Source organism: Chiloscyllium plagiosum, chromosome 4, assembly GCF_004010195.1.
Source record: "Chiloscyllium plagiosum isolate BGI_BamShark_2017 chromosome 4, ASM401019v2, whole genome shotgun sequence".
NCBI lineage: Eukaryota > Metazoa > Chordata > Chondrichthyes > Orectolobiformes > Hemiscylliidae > Chiloscyllium > Chiloscyllium plagiosum.
The window spans coordinates 2,184,082-2,196,277 of record NC_057713.1 but is presented as its reverse complement, the minus strand read 5'-3'; the positions used below and the strand labels follow the sequence as shown (position 1 = coordinate 2,196,277).

At 43.9% G+C, this 12,196-nt stretch overlaps 1 protein-coding gene across 1 annotated transcript in view; it reads right to left on the bottom strand.

The window, feature by feature from the left end:
* Positions 1-12,196, bottom strand: part of LOC122548799 (actin, non-muscle 6.2) — a 91,662-nt gene that overhangs the window by 39,393 nt on the left and 40,073 nt on the right. The window lies entirely within an intron of this gene.

Genomic DNA, 12,196 nt, shown 5'->3' with positions numbered 1-12,196 from the left:
GAGGGGAGACCCCCCGAGGTGATGAGGTTATGGATGGTCTGGGAGATGATGGTTTGGTGGTGGGGGGTGGGGTCCTGGTCAAGGGGGCAGTAGGAGGAGATATCTGCGAGCTGTCTCATCTTTTATGAGACAGAACCTAACCATCACCTCTTGACATTCAATGACATTATCTTCACTAAATCTCCCAAAATCAACATTCTGGGATATCATTGACCCAAAACTGAATTGGATCAGATATAAAAATACTGTAGCTCCAAGAGCAGGTCAGAGGCTAGGAATACTGCACTGAGAACTCACCTTCCTGACTCCCACAAGCCTATCCACCATCTACAAGGCACAAGTCAGGAGTGTGATCGATAGATGCAACTTGAATAACACTCAAAACATTTGACACTATCCAGACCAAAGCAGCTCCTGCTTAATTGGCACCACATCCACCACCTTCAACATACATTCGCATGACCATTGATATGCCACAGCAGGGGGGTGTAGTATCTACAAGATGCCCTGCAGTAACTCCCAAATTTCCTTTGACATCATGTTCTAAATGTTTAACCTGTGGCTTAGTTTTCATTTTCTTGGCTTGCCTGCATATATGAGTACATCTTTGGGTTTCAATCAGTTTAACAAAATGTTATTGAGACTTCAGTGATTGATCCCAGTCTTTACTAATAATCAGTCAACCTTACCTCTAAAGATTCTGTTGTTTTTTTTTGTGTGAACTATGTCCCTCATGCAAGGTTCATGCTGCATTTGGGATGTCAGACAATGGTGGGACATATTACCCAATTCTCTCTTACCTCGGGTTGTTTCTGAATAATTGCATTCACCTTGCTACTGCTTATCTGTGGTTTTCTCCCACCCTCAAAATCAGCTTTTACAAGATGCTTTAACTAGAAATTTCAGTTTTGGAACTTGTTATCCAAGGTCTTATTAGAGCCAAAAATTGTCTTAGTTCTCACTTTGTCAGATCCAGTTGGAAATTAACAGGATCTTTTAGGTGTTGGAAGCAGGAAAACACATAGATGAGCAAAGGTAGCTGAGATGATGATTTCATAGGATTTTGGATTAATTCCTTAGAACAGCACATTCTGGGGCCAACCACAGTGGAGGCTATAATAGACTTGTATTGTGTAATGAGATAGGACTAATTAATGACTTTCTAATGAAGGTGCTGTGACACATCAGTGATCATAGGAAGGTTGAGTTTTACATTCAGTTTGAGGCAAAGAAGTGTTGTCCATGCGGTGCGGGACAGTCGACCTCGGACCTTCGGGTGACCATCCTACAAGGTGGACTTTGGGATAGGCAACAATGCAGAGTGGCCAAGCAGAGGCTGATAGCAAAGTTCGGTACCCATGGGATGGCCACAGCCGGGACCTTGGGTTCATGTCACAATACATGTGACACCGCTGCACTATACACACAGACGAACACACAGACACTCAGACCCTCTCTCATACACTCACACATACACTCCCACACACAACCTCTCACAGACTTAAACCCGTTTACACTCACAAACAAATACACACACTGACATGCACACATACATATATAAGGTTGTGAGGTGAATTTGTACTTGCAGAATTACATTTTACTTTGCATGAATCCATGTAAGATTCTGAAAATCCCTTGTTTAGAATCAGTCTGACCATTGTGGCACAGACAGCCTCACAGGGAGTAAATACCTTCAATACCTTATCTGGGCCGACATGACACCAATTGTTAAAGTGCACTTGAGAATGTAACTTTTTAAAAAAAGTTTTGCGATTTACATTAGAAAGAACTGATACCAACATGGTCATTTTAAAAGATGAGAGACATAACAAACATTTGAGTCTTTTTCAATATATAATTTCAGTTACATCACACTGGAAATAAATTCTGTCTCCACAATCACCTGTTGAAGGAGCAGCACTCCGAAAGCTAGTGCTTCCAATTAAACCTGGTGTTATGTGATTTTTAACTTTGTACTACCCGGTCCAACACCGCCGTCTCCAAATCTTGTCCAAGACTGGCTTTCAATACTTAAAAAGGGCAACTATGAGGGCATGAAAGCAGAATGAGCTAAAGTGAACTGGGAAATTACATTAAAGGTTAAGTCACTAGAGATACAGTGGCAAACATTTGAGGGGCTTTTCAGAATATACTCTCTCAAACTGAATGTAAAATTTATCATTACTACAACTGCTGATATGTAACAGCACCTTCAATAGAAAGGCATTAATTAGTCCTATCTTGTTGCACAATACCAGGTCTGTTATAGCCTCCTCTTTGGTACATTCCAATGAGAAAGAAAAAATTCAGGGGAAGGATCTGCCATCTATGGTTAACTAAAACATTAAGGATGGTACCAAACTTAAAGAAGAAGCATATTGTGTAAAGAATCACATAGGTGGGAGACAAATCAGAAGATTTGACAGAATATTTTAAAAAGCAAATAATGACTAAAATATTAATAACAATGGGAAAATGAGAACACAAGAGAAAGGCAGCAAGAAATAAAAAAAAGTTAGTAAACATTTCACCAGTTATTTAAATTGAATTGAATTGAATTTATTATCACGTGTACAGAGGCACAGTGAAAGCTTTGTCTTGCGAACAATACAGACAGATCACAGAGTTAAGTAGAATAGATAGTAAATAATAGGCAAACAGCGGCAAAAACAAAAACACAGTTTACAGGTGAATGCCTAGAGTTTGAGAGTCCATTCAGTATTCTAACAACAGGAGGGTAGAAACTGTTTTGAAACCGGCTGGTGCGTGTGTTCAGGCTTCTGTACCTTCTCCCCGATGGTAGAGGTTGTTGACAAACATTGCCAGGTTGGAATGGATCTTTGAGAATGCTGGCAGCCTTTCCTTGACAGTGGACCTGGTAGATGGATTCTATAGATGGGAGGTTGGCCTTTGTGATTGTCCGGGCTGAGTTCACCGCTCTCTGTAACCGTCTCCGATCTTGAATGGTACAGTTACCATACCAGGTAGTGATACATCCAGACAGAATGCTCTCGATGGTGCACCTATAAAAGATGGTAAGAGTATTCGCCGTCATGCTAAATTTCCTCAGCTGCCTGAGGAAGAAGAGACACTGTTGGGCCTTTGTAACCAATGTGTCCAAAACCAAAGGGGTATGAACATGGGTGTTGGTCCGAAAGAAAATGTTTTGGGGAATTAATGATGGCAAATAAGGAGAAGGCCGGTCAATTTTGCATTGGTCATCACTATAGAGGTTATAAGGAACATCCCAGAAATAGTTGTAAGTCACAAAGTGGAAGGGAGGAAGGGGCTCAGGAAAATCACAATCACCAGAGAAGTGATTTTGAATAAATTGTTGAAGTTGAGGACTAGCAAGTGCCTAGGTGCTGATGGATGTCATCTGAGGATCAGAAATGAAGTGGCTCGTGAGATGGTTCAAGTCTTGGTTTTCATTTTTCAAGATTCCCCAGATTCTGTGAGGGTTCCGTTAGATTGGAAAATAGCAGTGATAAATCCTTTATTCAACAAGGATGGGAGACAGAAAACAGGAAAGTAGAGATCAGTTAGCTTAACAGCTGTCAAAGGGAAGATGTTAGAGGTTAATATCAGCAAGGTACCTGGAAAAATTCGAGGTAATCAGGTAAAACCAACAAGGTTTTGTGAAAGAAAAATCTTGTTTATTTGCAGAAATAATGTGTGTTGTGGGATAAGGGGAACCAGTACTTAAAAGGTACTTGATAAGTGTTGCATCAAATGTAATTGCAGAATACAAAAACTCATCTTGTAAGGGGAAGCATGTTGGCAAGGATAGTGGATTTTCTAGCAAACAGAAAGTAGGTGTAAATAGATCGATTTCTGGTTGATAAGATATAACAAGTAGTGTCCCTCGAGAGCAGTACCGGGGTCTCAACTGTTTAGAATTTATCTAAATTTTGGATGAAAGGACAGATGTTTTGATAGATAAATTTATTGATGCCATAAAGTTAGGTAGGAAAGTGAAGAGGACATGAGGTTTGAAAAGGCAGGACCTGCATGGTAACATCAGTGGATTTAGGAACTAAACCTGTGCAGTTGATATCACTCTACATTATGAACTAGCTGTCTAGCCAACTGAGCCAAATGACGCTCCCCTGCCCCCTCCCCTTCCCCAGGATATATTGAAAAGGCTACAAACATATATAGATAGATTAAGTGAGTGAGTAAAAATCTGGCAAATGGAATACAATGTGAAAGATGTGAAATTGTCCATTTTGTCAGGAAGAATAAAAATGACGCATATTATCAAAATGGTGTGAGAGTGCAGAACTCAGAGATGGTATCGCAGTGCTCGAACTGAAAAGCTTAGTTTGCAGGTGCAGCGTGTAATTACGAAAGTTAATAGAATGTTTTCATTTATCACAAAAGGAAGTCAATACAAAAGGAGGGAAACTATCTCTCACTTATAAGGGCATTGGTGGGACCACATCTGTGGTATTGTGCACAATATTGGTCTAGGAAGCATGTAAAAGTATTGGAAGCAGTTTAGAGATGGCTGATTAAGCCAATAGCTGCAATGATTGCATTGTCTTGAAGGATCTTGACAAGGGAGATGTGATAAGGGTATTTCCTCTTGTGAGAGAATCTCGAACTGGGGTCACTGTTTAAAAGTAAGGGAATGCCATTTGAGATAGGGACGAGGAGAAATTTTTCCTATCAGAGGCTTGTGAGTTTTTCAAACTCTTTTTCCTGAAAGAGTGGAAGCAAAGTTGTTGAATTATTTTAAGGCAGAAGTAGATTGATTCTTGATGAGCAAAGGGAGTGAAAGGTGATTTGGTTTGGTGGAAATGCAGAGTATTCAAATCAGCCATTGTTTTATTGACTGGTAAAGGAGGTTCAAGGGCCCGAGTGCCTACACATGCTCCTGATTCCTACATTCATATGTTCACATGGAGCCTTGTCAACCCAGAAATTAGCCTTCTGTTTATTTTCATTCTATCCTTATCCTTTAAGAATTCTGGTGATCCAGTTAGGTTTTTAATAGCAACCTGCAAGTTTCCCTGGTGAATTTTCATCCTGCTAGCCCACAAATTTGCAGCTTTATTCAATCCATTTTCACAATTTGCTTTAAACACCAAAGATCAGACTTGCAACCATTTACTTCCCTCTCCATTTTACACTCAGTAAAAAAAGCTCAGTCACTTCCCCTTTCCTGGTCCTGTTTCCTCATTTTGAAACTTTTTCTCCTGGCATTTGGTTGATTTCAATCACACCTCCCCATCAGCTCCACAACTTCCTGATGTTAATAACATCATTGACTCTCACAGCATTGAAGGACACCATTCAAGCCCTTCTAGTCTGTGCCGGCTGTTTGAAAGAACTATTCAATTAGTTCAAATCTACTGCTCTCTCCTCAGAATTGCTTTGTGCATATTTCATCTTAAAGCACTTCTCTAGTTCCTTTTGAAAGTTACCATTGAATCTGATTTCATTTCCCTTTTGAAGAATCCATTCCAGCTCAGAGGAATTCACTGCGTAAGACTCCCCATCCTACTCTTTATGCAGTTGCCTTAAATCTGGGTCCTTCGGTTAGCAGATCTCCAGCCAGTGGAAACAGTTTCTTTTTATCTTTCATTACAATTCAAGATTTTTAATAATTCTACTAAATCTTTCATTAGGTTTCTCTGATTTAAGCAGAATGATCCCAGCTTTTCCAGTTACTCCATTAATGTTTTTGTTCACTTTGCTGGCTGGGCCAACATTTATTGCCTGTCGCTAGTTGCCCTTGAGAATTTGATGGCAAGCTGCCTTCTTGAACAGCCACAGTCCATGTATTGTAAGTAGACCCACAATACCCTTAGGGAGGAAATTCTAGGATTTTGGCCCAACACTGCTGAAGGAACAGCGTAATACTTCCAGGTCAGGATGGTGAGTGGCTTGGAGGGGAATATGCAGATGGTGGTGTTCCCATGGATCTGCTGCCCTTGTCCTTCTAGATGGGGCTTGGAAGGTGTTATGTAAGGATCTTTGGTGAATAACTACATTGCATTTTGTTGATGGTGCACCCTGCTGCTACTGAAAGTCAGTGGTAGAGTAACTGCAAGTTTGTGGTGCCAGTCAAGCAGGCTGCCTTTCCCTGGATAGGGTCAGGATTCTTGAGTGTTGTTGAAGCTGCGCTCATTCAGGAAAGTGGGAAGTATTCCACCATACCTCTGACTTGTGCCTTGTAGATGGTTGACAGGCTTTGGGAGTCAAGAGATGAGTTACTCATTGCAGTATTCTGAACCTTTAACCTCTCTTTTTTCTGCATTTATATGACTAGTTCAGTTCAGTTTCTGATGAATGGTAACCCCTAGAATACTAGCAGTAGGGTATTCAGTGATGGTAACACCATTGAATGTCAAGGGGTGGTGGTTAGATTGGAGATGATCATTACCTGGTATTTGTATGGCATGGAAGTTACTTGCCATGTTTCTGGATATTGTCCAGGTCTTGTTGCATTGGACATGAACTGTTTCATTATCTGGGGAGTCACAAGTGGTGCAAAACATCTTCACTTCTGACCTTATGATGGAGGAAAGGTCATTAATGAAGCATTTAAAGATGGTTGGACCGAGGACATAATCCTGAGGCGCTCTCACAGAGATGTCCTGAAGCTGAGATGACTGACCTCCAACCAACACAATCATCTTCCTACGTGCCAGGTATGACTCCAACCAGCAGAGTTTCCCCAATGATTCATAATCCTCCTTGATGCCACACTTGGTCAAATGCGGCTTTGATGTCAAGGACAGTCACTTTTATCTCCCCTCGGGATTTCAGCTTTTCTGTCCATGTTTGAACCAAGGCTGTAATGAGATCAGGAGTTGAGTGGCCCTGGCTGAACCCAAGCTGGGTGTCACTGATCATGTTATTGCTAAGCAACTACTGCTTGATAGCACTGTTGATGGCATCTTCCATCACTTTACAGAGCAGACTGATGGGGCGGTAATTGGCTTGGTTGGATTTGTCCTGGTTTTATGTACAGGACATACCTGGACAATTTTCCACATTGTCAGGTAAATGCCAGTGTTGTAGCTGTACTGGAACAGCTTGACTAGGGGTGTGGCTAGTTCTGTACTATTGTGGTACTATTGTCATAATATTGTCAGGGCCCATTGCCTTTGCAATATTCGGTGCCTCCATCCATTTCTTAATATCAGGTGGAGTGAACCAAATTATCTGAAGACTGGTATCTGTGATGCTTTGGACTTCTAGAGGAGGCTGAGATGGATCATCCACTTGGCACTTCTGGCTGAAGATTGCTTCAAAGGTTTAGCCTTATCTTTAGCACTGATGTCCCTTCCATCATTGAGCATGGGGATAGATTGTGGAGCCTGCTCTTAAGTTGTTTGATTGTCCAAAACCATTCACAACTGGATGTGGCAGGACTGTGGAACTTAGATCTGATCAATTGGTTGTTGGATCGTTTAGCTCTGTCTATCAGTTGCTGCTTATACTATTTGGCATGCACGTAACCCTGTTTGGTAAGGACATCAGGTTGACACCTCATGTTTTAATTATGCCTGCTACTACTTATGGCATGCCCTCCTGTACTGGCCATTGAAGCAGAGTTGTCCCCTGGCTTGATGGTAATGGTTGAGTGGGGGATATGCTGGGCCATGAGGTTACAGATTTTGCTGCTTTTGATGCTGTACAGCGCCTCATGGATGTCCAGTCTTGAGCTGCTAGCTCTTTTTGAGGTCCATCCATTTAGCACGGTAATAGTGCCGCACAAAACGATGTAAGGTATTATTAATGTGATGGCGGGACATCATCTCCACAGGGACAATGTGGTGGTCACTCTTATCGATACTGTCATGGACTGATATATCTGCAGCGACAAATTGGTGAGGATAACATCAAGTATTTTTCCCTCGTCTTGGTTGCCAAGTTTCCTGCCACAGTCTAGCAGCTTGTCCTTTAGGGCCTGACCAGCTCCAGCGGTAGTACACTAGTCTTGGTGGTGGACATTGCAATCCCCCCACCCAGAGCACATGTTTGTGTCTTTGCTATCTTCAGTGCTTTCTCCAAGTGTTGTTCAACATGGAGGAAACACAGAATCATAAGCTGAGGGAGAATGGTATGTGATAATCAGTAGGAGGTTTCCTTGCCCATGTTTGACCTGATGCAGTGAGACTTTTATTGAGGTCCAGAATCAATGTTAAGCTCTCCAAGGACAACTCCTACATGACTGTATACAATTGTGCCTCCACCCCAGCTGAGTCTGTCTTGTTGGTGGGACAGGACATTACCAGGGATGGCATAGTGGTGTCTGGGACATTACAAGGTATGATTCCATGAGTGTGACTATATCAGGCTGTTTAACTAGTCTGTGAGACTGCTCTCCCAATATTGACACTAGCCTCTAGATGTTAATAACTTTGCAGGGTCAACAGGGCTGTTTTTGCTATTATCATTCCTAGGTAAATACGAGGTGGTCTATCTGGTTTCATTTCTGTTTTGAGACCTCATAGTGATTGATACAATCAATTTACAGAACAGTTGCTATGCATTTGAAATCACACGAAGGCCAGACCAAGTAAGGATGGCAGATCTCCTTCCCTGAAGGACATTAGTGAACCAGATGGGAGGCAATGGTGTAGTGGTATTATTGTTGAGCTGCTAATCCAGAGACCAAGGTAATATTCTGAGGAATCGGGTTTGAATCCTGCCCTAGCAGATAGTGGAATTTGAATTCAATAAAAATCTGGAATTTATGGTCTAATATTGACCATGACTCCATTATCAATTTTTGGGGAAACCCCATCTGGTTCAGTAATGTCCTTTTAGAGAAGGAAATGGCCATCCTTACCTGGTCTGGACTAGATGTGATTCCAGACCCACAGCAACGTGGTTGACTCTTATCTGCTCTTTGGGCCATTAGGATCAGGCAGTAAATGCTGGCCTGGTCAGCGATGTCTACATCCTGTGATATTTTTTTAAAATGGTGTTTTCCTGACAATTGGCAATGGTTTCATGGTCATCATTAGATTCTTAATTCCACCATCACCAGAAACTCGGGTCACTTGATTAATAGTCCAGCTAATACAACTAGGCCATTGGCTTCCCTTAAGTGAAGTCCCTCCTGTCTTTGTTTTTTTTTAAATTCCTGTCAAAGATGTGAGTGTAAGTGGCAAAACCAACATTATTACCCATCCCTAATTCTTTTTGCGTAGCTGGTCGTCAGCTGCCTTCTTGAGCTGCTGTAAACTCACAATGCCCTTACAGAGGAAGTTCCACAATTTTCACTTAGTGACTCGTAAGGAATAACGATATATTTCCAAGTCAGGATGGTGGTTGGCTTGGAGTAAAACTTGCAGATGATGATGTTCCTATAGAACATAGAACATTACAGTGCAGTACAGGCCTTTGGCCCTCGATGCTGCGCTGACTTGTGAAACTAATCTGAAGCCCATCTAACCTAGACTACTCCATTTTCATCCATATGTCTATCCAGTGACCATTTAAATGCCCTTAAAGTTGGCCACTCCGATGTATCTACTGGTCTTGTCCTTCTAGATGGTAGTGGCCATTGGCATGGAAAGTGCATTTGAAAGAGCCATGTGAGACGCTACAGTGAATCATGTATTTAATATTGGTGTAACTGTGTGGTGATAGTAGAAAGAGCAAATGTTGAAGCTTGTGGATGTGGTGCCAATCAATGACTGCATTGTCTTGAATGGTGTCAACTTCTTGAATGTTATCAACCTCTTGAATTGGGTCTTGTAAATGTCGGACAGGTTTTGGAGAGTGAATTGCTACAGGATTCCTAGTCTCTGACCTGCTTTTTAAACTGTTGTATTTATATGGCTGGTGCAGTACAGTACCTGGTCTTTGTCATCCCCCAGGATGTTGATAGTGGGGGGTTCAGTATTGGTGATGCCACTGGATGCCTAGGAGAGATGTCATATTTACTCTTATTGGAGAAAGGCATTGTCTGGCACTTGTATGGTTTGAAAGTAATGTGTTATTCATGATTTGTTGTGATTGGAGGTTATACCAAGTGAGCAGGTGACTTTGGTTCTCAGGTTCCCAAATCTCTCAAGCCCCCCACTTCAAAAAACATAGAACATTACAGCGCAGTACAGGCCCTTCGGCCCTCAGTGTTGTGCCATCCTGTCATACCAATCTGAAGCCCATCTCACCTACACTATTCTATGTATGTCCATAAGCCTGTCCAATGACGACTTAAATGCACTTAAACTTGGTGAATCTACTACCGTTGCAGGCAAAGCATTCCATGCCCTTACTACTCTCTGAGTAAAGATTTTTTTTTTGCTCCCTCTCTGACTCAGGGCTTGTTTCTGAGCAGACACACACTTGTGTGTAAGGGGCCTGCAACACTGCAGAAGCCTCCTGCTTCCCCCTCCCCCCCCCCCGACCCCCATCAACGGGATTGACACAGCGAGCACTTGCTAAGTCTAGGCAGCTGCCCATCACGTGTGAGCTCCTTCCCCCACCCCACCCTCTCCCCCCTCAACCCTGTCCAAACCTGCCTCCCATCCATCTCCGCACAGAGAGAGCAAGAGATCCATCATTTGGAGATGGTGCCTGGACTCCCATCGATGTCCAGGACTGTTCTCAGCAGTATTTCAGTAAGCCGAGATCATTTCAGTCTGGGTCTGCCGTGACTCGGATTGACCTTAAGACCATAATATGTAGCAGCAGAATTAGATCATTTGGTCCATTTATTTTGTTCTGCCATTTGATCCTGGCTGATATATTTCAAAAACCTGGTGCTGGAAAAACACAGCAGGCCAGGCAGCATCAGAGGAGCAGGAGAATCGACGTTTCGGGCATAAGCCCTTCTTCAGGAATGAGGCTGGTGTGCCAAGCGGGCTGAGATAAAAGGTCGGGGGAGGGAACTTGGGGTAGGGGCGCTGGGAATATTATAGGTGGAAGGAGGTGAGATGAGGTGGGGGAAGGGGAAATGAGGAAGCTGGAGAAATCTACCTTCATCCCGTGTGGTTGGAGGGTTCCTAAGCGGAAGATGAGGTGCTCTTCCTCCAGGTGTCGTGTTGCCATGGTCTGGCGATGGAGGAGGCCAAGGACCTGCATGTCCTTGGTGGAGTGGGAGGGGGAGTTAAAGTGTTCAGCCATGGGGTGGTTGGGTTGGTTGGTCCGGGTGTTCCAGAGGTGTTCCCTGAAACATTCCGCAAGGAGGCGGCCTGTCTCCCCAATATAGAGGAGGCCACATCGGGTGCAGAGGATACAGTAAATGATGTGTGTGGAGGTGCAGGTGAATTTGCGACGGATATGGAAGGATGCATTGGGGCCTTGGAGGGAGGTGAGGGGGGAGGTGTGGGCGCAAGTTTTGCACTTCTTGCGGTTGCAGGGGAAGGTGCCGGGAGTGGAGGTTGGGTTGGTGGGGGGTGTGGATCTGACGAGGGAGTCACGGAGGGAGTGGTCTTTACGGAATGCTGATAGGGGTTGGGGAGGGAAATATATCCCTGGTGGTGGGGTCCGTTTGGAGGTGGCAGAAATGACGACGGATGATACGATGTATCCAGACGTTGGTGGGTGAGGACCAATATTGTTCTGTCCTGTTGGCGATTGGAGGGGTGGGGTTCAAGGGCGGAGGAGCGGGAAGTGGAAGAGATGCGATGGAGAGCATCGTCGACCACGTCGGGGGGGAAATTGCGGTCTTTGAAGAAGGACGCCATCTGGGTTGTTCGGTATTGGAACTGGTCCTCCTGGGAGCAGATGCAGCGGAGGCAAAGGAATTGGGAATATGGGATGGCGTTTTTGCAGGGGGCAGGGTGGGAGTCGGTCAATTTGTAGTAAATGTCCGTGTTGAGTCGGTCGCCCGAGATAGAAATGGAGAGGTCTAGGAAGGGGAGGGAGGAGTCTGAGACGGTCAAGGTAAATTTGAGGTCTGGGTGGAAGGTGTTAGTAAAGTGGATGAACTGTTCAACCTCCTCGTGGGAGCACGAAGTCGCACCAATGCAATCATCGATGTTGTGGAGGAAAAGCTGGGGGGTGGGGCCAGTGTAGCTGCGGAAGATCGACTGTTCCACATATCCGACGAAGAGGCAGGCATAGCTGGGGCCTATGCGGGTGCCCATGGCTACTCCTTTGGTTTGGAGGAAGTGGGAGGATTGGAAAGAGAAGTTGTTCAGAGCGAGGACCAGTTCAGTCAGTCGAAGTAGGGTGTCAGTGGAAGGGTACTGGTTAGTACGGCGGGAAAGGAAGAAGCAGA